This window comes from Protopterus annectens, chromosome 11.part0 (assembly GCF_019279795.1).
Source record: "Protopterus annectens isolate FY-2018-M chromosome 11.part0, PAN1.0, whole genome shotgun sequence".
Lineage (NCBI taxonomy): Eukaryota > Metazoa > Chordata > Ceratodontiformes > Protopteridae > Protopterus > Protopterus annectens.
The window spans coordinates 1311914655-1311926865 of NC_056745.1; the positions used below are offsets into that span (position 1 = coordinate 1311914655).

Consider the following 12211-nt stretch of genomic DNA (forward strand, 5'->3'; position numbering starts at 1 on the left):
AAAAATCTTGTATAAAATCCCCAACTCTTACCATAGTGACTTTTTAAAATATACTGGTCTTCCCACTGGGCCATTACATAATTAGCAAACATGGGGGCACAAGCTGCCCCATTGCTACTCCAGTAACAATCTTCAATATACCACACCACAGAGTGGTAAACATATGGTGTGAATAGGTATATTATTTAATGTTGGTTTTGCTGTGAGTCAGTTCTGAAGAAATTCTGTTGCTATAGAACAAAAGTGCTTAACTCATTCAGTTTGATTTATTAAATAGTTTTAAGATTATTTTTGGCTTTTGGACTGCTTCATTGCATTGCACAGCTACAGGTAGTCGTTGTTTGGTGTTTGTGAGTTTTTGCTTCATCTGTTTGGTTCCTGGTTTATGTTCAATGAATTTCCAATTTCCCATCCACTGGTCCAGGTTATGCTGGGACAGAGTTAGGGAAGAACTCTGCTTCACATGGATGGGAAGTCTGCTCCAGAGGAGATTAATTCTCTGAAACACAAACCTGTCCCTCCAATATGCCCTAGTTATGTCGCAAGCAAGGTTCAAGTTCCCAGATTGAGTAGTTCTGATACTAATGGTTTTGTGGATGTACAAAAGCTCCATCAGAGTGGGTTCCAAGAATGCCTTTTATGCCAGGCATAGATCACCTCTCAACAGTCTGTAGGAAATTTGAGTATTGATATAGGCCTTTCATGCAATCTTCTTAGGCTGTTTGCACTCTGTATTCTTTTTGTGAGGAACTGTGGATGCTCCATTTGCCGCATGTGCCTGGTCAGGTACATACCAAAGGGGGTATTGTACTTAAGGATGGGTCTGATGAGGGCTGAATACGGAAGAATAGTTACCTACTTGGACCTAGATATCATGTTCTTGCATGTACGTTGAACAATATAGAAGGATTTCCTTACTACCTTAGACACATGTTGGTCAAAAGCCAGTTTACTAATTACATACATCCCCAAATCACTGACTACTGGGTTCATTCTTCGGGCTGTCTTATCAATGAAGTAGATTTCTAAGGTGGCTGACTTCCCAAAGGGTACTATTATGCATTTATTAGCACTGAGTGAAGCTGTGGCTTTGGCACCAGTCATTCAGCTGTGCTAGTCCATCCTGTAAGACGTTAGTATCTTAGGAAGATTCTCTGAATGCTGCCACTTTGCATCTATATGTAAACTTGTTCAGCCAGAGGCATTTAACATTGGCTTTGACTTCTAAGAAGCCAAATCCCAACCGGAGCATGCCCAGCACACAGTCCTGAGAGACTCTGCTAGTGAACAGCCTCTTTTCCTAACTTCCTGGGTTCTATCTTACAACCAACTGGCTACCCTGCATGTACCATAGGGGTTAATGCTTTATTCTGTATGGGGTATTGTATCAAATGCCTTATCCAGGTCAAGGTAGATAGTATGCACCATTTTACCCTCAATTGCCATGATGATCTTTTCAAACATGTCCACCAGGTAGATTAGGCATGCTCAGCATTTGTTGAAGCATTTTTCTATATTGGAGAGTACCAGATCCAATATGCTTCCACACTCTAGTGGGCATATGGACTAACTGGTCCAGGGTGTTTGTATTTACAAAGTCCAGGAATCTCTGGCCTTTGAGTCTGGGGTCATGTAGGTTTCTACAGGATAATGGAGGGATAGTTAAAGTCCCTCATGAATATGGTATTGGGTTGAAAGGCAGAGTCCCCAGTAGGTGTAAGTATGAGCTATTGGGTTTGTAGCTCACAGAGAGTGATCTATAACTTGCAAAGATATGATATGGGACTCTGTCTATGGTAATTTGGACATGGGGAAGCTCAAGTGGGTAATCCTGTTTAACTAACCTTGAGGTATGTTTGTTTTTTATTTAGATTGAGACACCTCCACTTTTAGTCCCTGTCTGTGCAGTAGCTGGCCTAAATGTCTGGAGGGCATTGTATCCCTGTATTGCCAGGGTGCTCTCTATGGCTTTAACCCATGCTTTAGTAATTGCACAGATGTCTACATTCTGCAAGGTAAAGAGAACTTGGAGGGAGTAGGGTTTCTTGTTTAGGCTCCTGGCATTGAGCAGTAACACTATTAGATTGCTTTGGGTTGATTTTGCTAAATTGGAAGGTTTGTCAATTTGGCATTGCCTAAAAAAGGCACTATGGAAGTAGAAAATGTTGCAGACCATCCATAAAGCAATGTGGTCTGTTGACCATATCCTCCCATGTTGGCAAATATTGAACCCCTCTGAAAGATGCCAGAAGCTAAGCAAATTATTAAGGCAAATCACTTTCTGTTCATATAGTGGCCTCATCCATGGTGAATGTGGAATGCTGCTCAATGCTAGGATCATACCAGCCTGCAATAGTCTGAGAGCTCCATAATGTCTGTTTCTCTTCACAGCTCATTTACACCCACATGGAGTATGAGTGAGTCATACTGGTACTTGTGGTTCAAAGACCTGAGTGCATGCTTGACTTGGCAGATCCAGGTCCCTTGTAGGTAACTGACAATGATTTTCACCTTGTTCAGCCTGGTGATTGGGGCATCTGTATGTCTCACAATGGAATCTCCCATGATTAGAATATTGTGTAGTATGCTGGCTTTGTAGTTGAGGCTCATTGGGGTGTGGCTGTATGTGAGGTCTTGGCTGTTTTGGTAGAATGCTTTTATGTTTGCTGAGAATAACTGATGTGGGTCGAGTGTCTAGGAGGTCTTTGGGTTTTAAGAAGATAGTTTTTCAGTGCTTCAGCACATCCTGGTCTATGTGGTGGGTGCATACCATGTGTGATGAGAGCAATGTGTGTGTTAATGACAACCTGATTGTTATTTTGAATGCTTGTGTGCAACATTCCTGCCTCCAGCGACATTATATAACTACATCTCTCATATACTGTTTGGGTTTCTCTGACGATAAGTTTGTTGTCAGTGAACATGAGACAATTACTGCATTGTCTCAGAATGCCCATCCACCAGACAGGTGACACTAAATCTGGGAAAGTGCATAGTCATGATGTCAGGTCCTTCTAGGTGAACTACAAGAGTGTGCTAGAAGAGTAGTTACAAGCAGTTTAGCTTGAGTGTTTTTGAGGATAAAAGCAAAACCTAGGCTATGTAGCAGTACATTCATGGGACAGTGCTCCTCAGGGCACAAACAAGTTGCTCTTCACAAAACTGAGTTACTGGTTACAATTTCAGAAGTAGTTTTATAGGGAAAATTTAGATTCTAAGTGTCTACGTGTATACAAGGTACTGCTAAACTCCAATGTTCCTCTGGCCAATAAAATGACCTCACCCTAAGCCTTCTTATGTGTTTCCAAACTCAGACAGTCCAAGCTACCCCCTACTGGCACTAGAAAAGTAATCTCAAGTTTTCTTAATGTACAAACACACAAAGATTAAAAAAAGTGAAAAACTAACATAAATCAATTCAACAACTAGATAAGACAACACTTTAACAGGGATTTTCAAGCTATTAATCTAGCAGAAAGAACAGAGTAATCAAATTCACTTTACAGTCTTAAGATGCAGATAAAGCTCTACTATCACTATTCAATGCCTACTGATGCATTTATATTTATGATAACTTTCTCTACTACCCACCCTGTTCCTGGGAAGTGCCAATATTTTCAGGGTACTAGTCACTGGCCTGTTTGTGGGTGTTCGTCCAGCATACCATGTGTCATTCCCTACAGCATACCTATGTGTTTACCTCACTGTATTGCTAAGTCCATTGACATAGCCCTGCTATCTGTACAGGACATACTTGGCTGCCTACTTGGCATAATGTATGCACTGTCCTTCCAAACCTCCTACCAATGGTAGTTAAACCTGGCATACCGTGTACACATCTCAGAGGAGTGTAGTCTGTCATGTACTGGTGCAGGCATATGTCATATTATGTGAGTGCCAATCACTATATGTGGCTCCTGTTTGTACCACTTTTTGTCATCTGTGGCTGTGTCCCCATGACATTGTCCACATGTTGCAGTGCCCTGTATAATATATGTTCTCCGCCTCTCTGAATTTCCCTTAATCATATAATATGGCACCAAAATTGCCTTGGTCTTCCATGGCCCCTGTGGTCTACTCATTGTAGTACATACACCCTTTTTCTCACATATGCATGGGGTCTCCTTAGACACCATGTCATCCTGCCCATTGTGGCACACTACCTACAATAGTACAGTTTGGTCTGGCAGGTGTATAGTCTACATTGGCACTGACTACCTAACAACGGTTTACTCCTCCAGGTACTCTTATAACTAAAGGTACAACATAGTACTGCTAATTTTCTATACAGTATTGCTAATGTTTTCCCTGTTGTATCTCTTTCATAATTGCTGTTCCTTTTTTATATTTTTGTTATTTTTATATAATTTATCTCCATTTATGTCACTATTTTATGCAGTGTTAGCCATAGCTGCGGATATTATTCAGCAGTGATCACCTCACTATCAGCCAGTCCTGTCATCCACTGCTGAGCCTCCAGCTGCCTCGAGGCCTGCCTCTGTAGGGTGACATAGGTCATCTAGTGAGTGGTGCATTGGTGGGTTCTGTGGTAGTGTTAGGTGGTTTGTCATTGGTGGGGGTATCGAAACTCCACTTGGGGATGCCACTGGTAGGTCATGATAAGTAACCTGGTAGGAAATGTTGAATGTGGTAATGGCACTGGAGGTCCAATCAGGCAAATATGGTTCCCCATGCCTTGTATATAAGCAAACCTCTCCAGTTTAAAATCCTCTATAGAAAATGCTTTCCATAGTCTCCCACTCTTCACAGCTGCTGGAAAGCTGCCAGTTTGTGCAGAAGGCAGTACCACTGCAGGTCATCTAACCAAATCTGCTCAATGTCTGGCGACTTTTACAGAAGTCTGAAGAGGTTCGGCTGAAATCCAAAGCATCCACTGCTAAAAGAGAAAAAAAGTACTTACTGAGTTTTCTTTGCACTTTGCAGATTGTATTTTATCATTTTGCTGATTTTTACTGTTTTCTTCTGCACTTTAAAAAAGCTGTTCTCTTGCTTTAAGTAGCTAGTACGTAGCATAGACTAGATTCAGATATGCTGAATCTATACTCTGTTGTTACACTCGAGCACTATTCCAGCCATCTTACATTGCTTTCACCCTTGTGGCAGAAGTATGTAGTCTGAGCCTCATTGGAATTGGACACTACTAGAGGAAAGCTCATTGTGTGCTTTCTCATTGCTAGTTTAGCTTAAAAATGTTTTATTTCACATGTATTTAAGCCTCACATTTGTGTGTAGCTGCCTACTGTGCAATGGGGTTCAGTGGTGCCCTGTACAGATGCAAACACCCTGAAAGACAATTTTTTCTTAGACATATGCTAGTGAAGCCTCCCAAACTTCCCTGCTGCATTGTGGGAAACTCAGTTGCAAACTGAGAAGCGCTGCCATAGTTTTCAACAGAATAAAGCCCCTTTGTTAATCCTAGGGCAAAATCTGGTCAAACTAGCCCACTCCCTAGTAGTAGTCACGGTAAAAATTTGCTATAATGGACAGTCAATTTCCAACCATTTCTCTAGTCAACCTGATTGGCATGGGCATCCTGGGCATCCTGAGGCAATATAATAATTGTCACATGTATACTGACAACCACTTACTCCTAAAACAAACAAAATATGTGAAAGGTGTAATTACACTATGAATTTGCAATCAATTTTCTCATGTAACAACAAATCAGACATCCAACAGGTTGTCAGCAAACACATTACGTCTCATACAAAACAAAGGCACAACACATGAACCCACATATGGAGAAGTACTCAAAAGAAGCTTATCAAAAGATCAGAGACTTCTCAACTGCAAACCACGTACACACACAATAAAAAGGAAATAGAATCCATTACACACACCAACACACATACCAGTGTCTCAGCAAATACACCCATAAGGCAAAATACCTTAAAACCAAATGTCCTGGTTATAGGCGACTCTATAGTGAGACACACAGATGTCCTCCTCACCAGGCTGGAAAAGGAGAAGGTCATGGTCAGCTGCCTGTCAGGTGCCAGGATCTGTCAAATCATTTACACACTCAAGTCACTCAACAACAATTACCATTATGACTCTCTCACAGTCCATGTTGGGCTGAATGACTTGAGACGTACCTCTCTGGACTATATGAAGAGAGACAGAGTGAAGTCTCAGATTATGTGTCCAAGGCAGGTATGTTTCTAGCTCTAAGCAGAATTCTACCATCAGCCAGGTTTTTGCCACAATATAGACAAAAATATGACTGATTTCAACAATTGGCTTTGCTTCTGTTGTCAATCTAGGGGGATCCAGTATCTGTCACCCTGCAAAAACATGGTTGACAGACCACACTGCTTTGCCAGACATGGTCTTACCTGTCTCCTCTAGGCTATTGGACACTGGCAAAGGCACTTGCCTCCCCCATAGTGCCTTTTGTAGGCAAAGTCAAACAACAACATTTTTGATGTTAAAAAATCTACTCAAGACAAGCTCAAGGTTATGTTGCTTAATGCTAGCTGCCTAAACAGGAAACTGCACTACCTCAAAGAACTCTTCACCTTGGAAGATGCTGACATCTGTGCAGTCATTGAGATATGATTCAAGGCCACCGAGAGCACCTCAGGCGTGCAAGGCTACAATGCCTTCCACATGTTCAGAATCCAAAACGAGCTTGAAAGAACCAACAACGGAGTTGAATTTATCTTCATTAAAGCCAAATACACCTCAAGACTGGTTAAACAGTTTGAATCTCTTGAGCTACTTCGGTTCCAATGTAACTATAGGTAAAACACCCTAGCACATCATTGCTAGTACCCCACCTTGAACCAAGAGAAACAAACTGCCTGCCTGGACTTACTAAAGTCACTTACTATACAGCCTAACACTTTGGTCATGGAAGATTTCAACTATCCTTACATCAGTTGGACGACATACATGAGTACAAACATGCTTGCCCTGAAGTTCCTGGACTTTGTCAATACAAATGCTCTAGTCTGCACCCCTCACAAGGGACTCAAATGTCCTAGACTTAGTACTCACCAAAATGGGAGGTCACTGCACAGCACTACCTGCTGTGTGTTGCCCTCGCTGCTAAGATTAGACCATAAATCTGTCTTGTTCAAAGTAACAATCAGACCTGACACTCCCAAAGGGGCAAAAAAACTGAAAACTTTCTCCAAGGCAAACTACAGCCTACTAGCCAATGGTATAAAAAGTTTCAAACCCCTGCTAAAACAGCCAACAACGACTCCTATGCAGAGTATACAAATGCCCTGTATAACCACCTAAACAACTGTGTGGACTCAGCTGTACCTGACTGGATCAAAAACAGAGCCTTCCAAAAAATCGGCCCACACTGGTGGACCTCAAGTATAAACAGCTTATATAACAAAAGGAAGAAACTTATGTCTAAGAACAAGAGGGGACTTACTCAGCAGTAGAAGAATACCCTCCACAGCTTGAAAAAGCAAACAAAATATCTTTTAAAGTCTTATAGAACTTGTTATGAAGCTAAAGTATTATCCCTAGATAAGGATAATAATAAGGCATTCTTTAGTTACGTCTGAAATCTGAAAGGGAATGCCCAACTGTGTGCCAAACTTATAGTGTACACTACCTCTCATACTGAACGTGAGGAAATTGCCTACCTGCTAGCTGACAGATTTGGAGCAAACTTCACCCCCTTGTCCCCACCAGCCATACCCCAAAGCATACTTGACACCAGTCCTCTACCTAGTATCTCCAAACAGCAGGTCATATTTGCACTCTCCAAGGCTAAAAACACAACCTCTATGGGACCAGATAACATCCCGGGCTGCTTACTAAACAATCCAAAACATGACCTAGTGAAACCACTTGGCACTCTTTTTAATCTCAACCTGAGAACTTTCTTTGTTCCAGTAGAGTGGAGAACAGCAACAGTAATCCCCTTGCACAAAGGGGGTCCATCAACCAGCCCTGGGAACTATAAACCCATAAGCCTAACCAGCCAAGGCATGGAAGAAATCATCATGGACTTTACCAACAAAAACTAAAGGCAACTTTCAAACTCTTGACCCAACCCAGTTTGGCTTCATTAAGGGTAGAGCATGCCTATTGAACCTGGTGGATTTATTCAAGAATATCACCAAAGCCCAGGACAAAACAGAACATACCACCTATCTTGACTTAGCTAAGACTTTTGACACAATTCTCCACTCAAGTGTCATTGAGAAACTCTCCCAACTGGGGATTAACCCATATGTCACTAGATGGGTAGCCAACTGCCTCATCAATAGAACACATACTGTCAAAGTTGGGGATTCATAGGATCATAAGATCATAAGAGATTACTAAGCTATTGACCAGAAAGTCATTTTAAGTCTAGCCATTTCAACCCAATGTAATACCATAGACTCAGTACCCAAGATTGCATTTAATGATGAGTGCCCATGTCTAGGGAGTTGTGGGCATTATCCCCAGTAAGAATTTACAATGCCCCATCCACTCATACAGGTTCCTCTTGAACAGTGTCATAGAGGTACTGTGTTTCACATGAATTGGTAGCATGTTCCAAAGAAGTGGCAGTCATTGGGAGATAAATCTGCCCCTCCAGAATGTCCTATTTAAGGTGTAGGCCATGGAATGGGTAGCCCTAGACCTATTTGATTTATGGATATGCAGTAAGTTCATTAGGTTTGGGTCTTGGGTTGCAATGTAGGCCAGGCATAAGACTCCCATAAGAAGTATATATGATTCAGAGTATAGCGACAGGGATTGTAGTCGGTTTGTTTAAGGCACATGTTGGAGGTCCTTGATCTTTTTTGTTAGAAACATCTGAGGTCTCTCTGATTGCTGTAGGTGCTTAGTACGGCACGTACTGAATGGGGTGTTATACTCAATTATGGGCCAGATAAGTGCTGAGTATAGGGGGGGTTATAACTTCTTTTGCTCTTGAGGCTATGCCTTTACTAATCAAATGAGCTATGTGGAAAGCTTTCGTTACAATGGTAGGGAAATGGTGGTTAAGGTCACAGTCAACTTGTGATCCTAGGTCCATTACCACTTTGCATGGGTACTTAGGGTATTGTTATTGATTTGATAGTGTTAAGGGACATTGTGCCAAAGGGAATGATGATGCATTTCTTTGCATTCAATTTGAGACAGTGACTAATACAACAGTAGTTGGTCTGTGTCAGACCATCCTGGAGTATACTGACATCATATAGGGATTCAACGATTGCACCTAGTTTGCTGTTGTCTACAAACTTGGTCAGCCACAACCCTTTAGTTTTGACTTGAACTTCTGAAAAGTATATACCAAACAGTAGGGTGCCCAGCACTGACTCCTGTGGCACCCTGCTGGTAACAGGTCTGCTGGCTGATGTGGAGTCACCCACTTTGATAGTGTGTGTCTGGTTTGTGAGACAGTTGGCAACTCATCTTACAACAAAGGGGTTTACATTCAGTTTGCTAAGTTTATTGGTAATGCCCGAATGTGGGATTGTGTAAAAAGCCTTTGCCAAGTCGAAGTATGCTGTGTGCACAGATATGACCTCATCAATGGCCTTGTCACACTTTCAAAAAAAATCCACCAGATTTAACAGGCAAGCTAATTTGGGTAGGATCCAGGGTTTGGAGGTCACCTATGCCTTTATTTATAAGGTCCATACTGATATGTTCCATGGCCTTACAAATGAGTATGGTCAGGCTTTTGGGTCTGTAATTCCCAGGGTCTGTTGCTAGGCCACCTTTGTGGAGAGGAATAACTATAGCTGTTCTCAAATTCCACAGGAGCAAAACCTGTGGTTAGGCTATGACTGAAAAGGGTAGCTACTGGTGATACTAGTTCATGTATTAGCCTGTTTAGAAGGCAGCCTGGATGTCATCTGGTTCCATAGAGGCCATGTCCTTTGCCTTTGACAGGGCTTTGAGGACCTGCTCTATGTAAGGTGGGAGGGTTTGTTGTAAGTTAGGAGGGGATAAGGGAATAAACTTTTCACCTAACCTATCTGCCAGCAGGTTCACTATCTCTTTGGTGTTAGTGTGTATGATACCATTGGCCACCAGTTCTGCAGATGCTTGGGTTCTACCCTTTAGGTTACATACATAGCTGTAAAAGGCCTTATGGTTATCCTTGGCAGCACTTGCTAGGTTTTTCTCAAAGGAGCTCTTGGAGGATTTGACAAGTTGTCTTATTTGCCTGTTAAGGCTGAAGAGGGTGCTTTTCCATTGTTGGGCCCTTGTCTTTCTTTTCTTGGACAGCAACTTTTTGCATTTATTGTAGAGTTGTTGATGCTGGAAGTCCATGGAGGCAGCTTGATTTTACTTGGGGTTTTGGCTTTGATTCTGGTACAGCCAAGTTTATATACTTATCAAGTGATTGTGCAAGGTTTTAGTGTAAGCTTTGGTGTAGTTACCACTTTCAACTTGGGCTGGGGCTTGGAATGCATTTATACCTTCACCTAGAGGGTATAGTTTGCCTTGGTGAAGTTTTTTAGTCTGATTTCACTCTTTGTGAGTTCTGGTGTTAGTGTCAGTTTGAAGGTGACTGATTTGTGGTCAGTTTTAACTAATGAGGGGCCAACAGTTGCAGCAGTGCACCTGTTTGACATGTTGGTGAGGACCAGATCTAGAATGTTTGCTTCTCTTTTCAGGGTATGGACAATTTGCTCCAGGGCATGTGGATTCACAAAGTCAAGGAACATCTGTGCTAGCGAGTTTAGGCTTGAGTAGGTTGATAGTGGGATAATTGAAATCCCCCATAACCAGTGTATTTGGTAAAATCTGGATTGCCCTCAGTTTGCTTAAGTAGGGTTTGTGGGTGTTGTGACCCATGGAGGGGGATCTATAACTGGCTAGGACTTGAATGGGGGTCTTACCCACCATAACCTGGATCTGCAGTAATCCCATGGAGTTGTCTAGTCTAACTAGATGTGAGGTGAATTTATCTCTAATATACTGTATATTGAAACACCACCTCCTTTGGTTTTCACACTTTCGTTTTGCAGTCTAAAGGTATGGAATGCATTGCAGCCTTATAGGGCCAGGGTGCTCTCTGTGGCCTTAAACCAGGTATCTGTGATTGTACAGACATCTATATATTCTAGTGATAGAAGTGCTTCGAGGGACTGCAGTTTTTGGTTTAAGCTCCTAGCATTTAGCAGCATGACCCTTATTGTGTTCTGATTAGTTAATTTCACATTGTAATGTTGTTTTTGAGACCTTGCCAAAAAAGGTACTATGGGGGAGGCAAGAGCCTTTGCCCACCTAAAGCCTATGGGTGCCAGGTGCAAACTGTCTCTGGCAAAGCAGCGAGGTTTGTCAGCCATGGCTTCCCAAGCAGACAGGCACTGGATCCCCTTGGAATGCCCCCATAATCAAAGTCAGTTATTGAAATCATTCATTTTTTGCTTATACTGTGGCATCATTATAGGAGAGGGTAGTATGCTGCTCTAGGCTAGGGACATACCTGCCTGGGACACATACTCAAAGAGCTTGACTATGTCTCTCTTCATATCGTCCAGTGAGGTACATTTCAGGTCATTGACACCAACATGAACTATGACAGAGTCATAAAGGTAATTGTTGCTGAGAGACCTGAGTGCATGTGTGATTTGGCGAATCCTGTCACCAGACAGGCAGCTTACCATGACTTTCTTCTTGTCCAGCCTGGTGAGTGGAACATCCGTGTGTCTCACTATTGAGCCTCCAATGGCAGGTTTTTGAATGATACACCTTACATGCTTGGTGGGTGAGACACTGGTGTTGCTATGTGTCATGGGTGCTGTGGAGACTGTGTTAGCTGTAGCAGACTTGTGTTTTGTAGGTCTCTGGTGTTTCTGTAAGTTTTTTGAGAGAACCTCCACATATGTGGAGTTATGTGTTTGATGCATACTATATGTAGGAGTAGTGGTATGTGTATGAGTAGGGCCTATATTAAATTAGCGAACACTTAAAAAAGCAAACGCTGATTTATCGACCCTCTAAGTGAACGTTGAAAATCCCAAACACTCGGAACAGCAATTTTTTTCCCAGGGTAAAAAAATCTCTGGGCCATTTTCGGGACTTTGCCATTTCCTCCTCTGTGGTGCAATCTCGGAGTTTGTATATTTAAGTAGGGGGTTTGGGGGGCATGGCCTGGGGGCAAAGCCCCCCACTTTATTCAATGTTTTGAAGTTTTTTTTTTTTTTTTTGTGGAATTGCTGTTCTAAGTGTTTGGGATTTTAAGCTTTTGCTTAAAGAGGGTCAA

The 12211-nt window shown here is 42.1% G+C and overlaps 1 protein-coding gene across 1 annotated transcript in view; it reads right to left on the reverse strand.

Annotated features, from left to right (window-relative positions):
• IRF5 (interferon regulatory factor 5) overlaps positions 1-12211 on the reverse strand; it is a 1182803-nt gene that overhangs the window by 479918 nt on the left and 690674 nt on the right. The gene's annotated exons all lie outside the window — the stretch shown is intronic.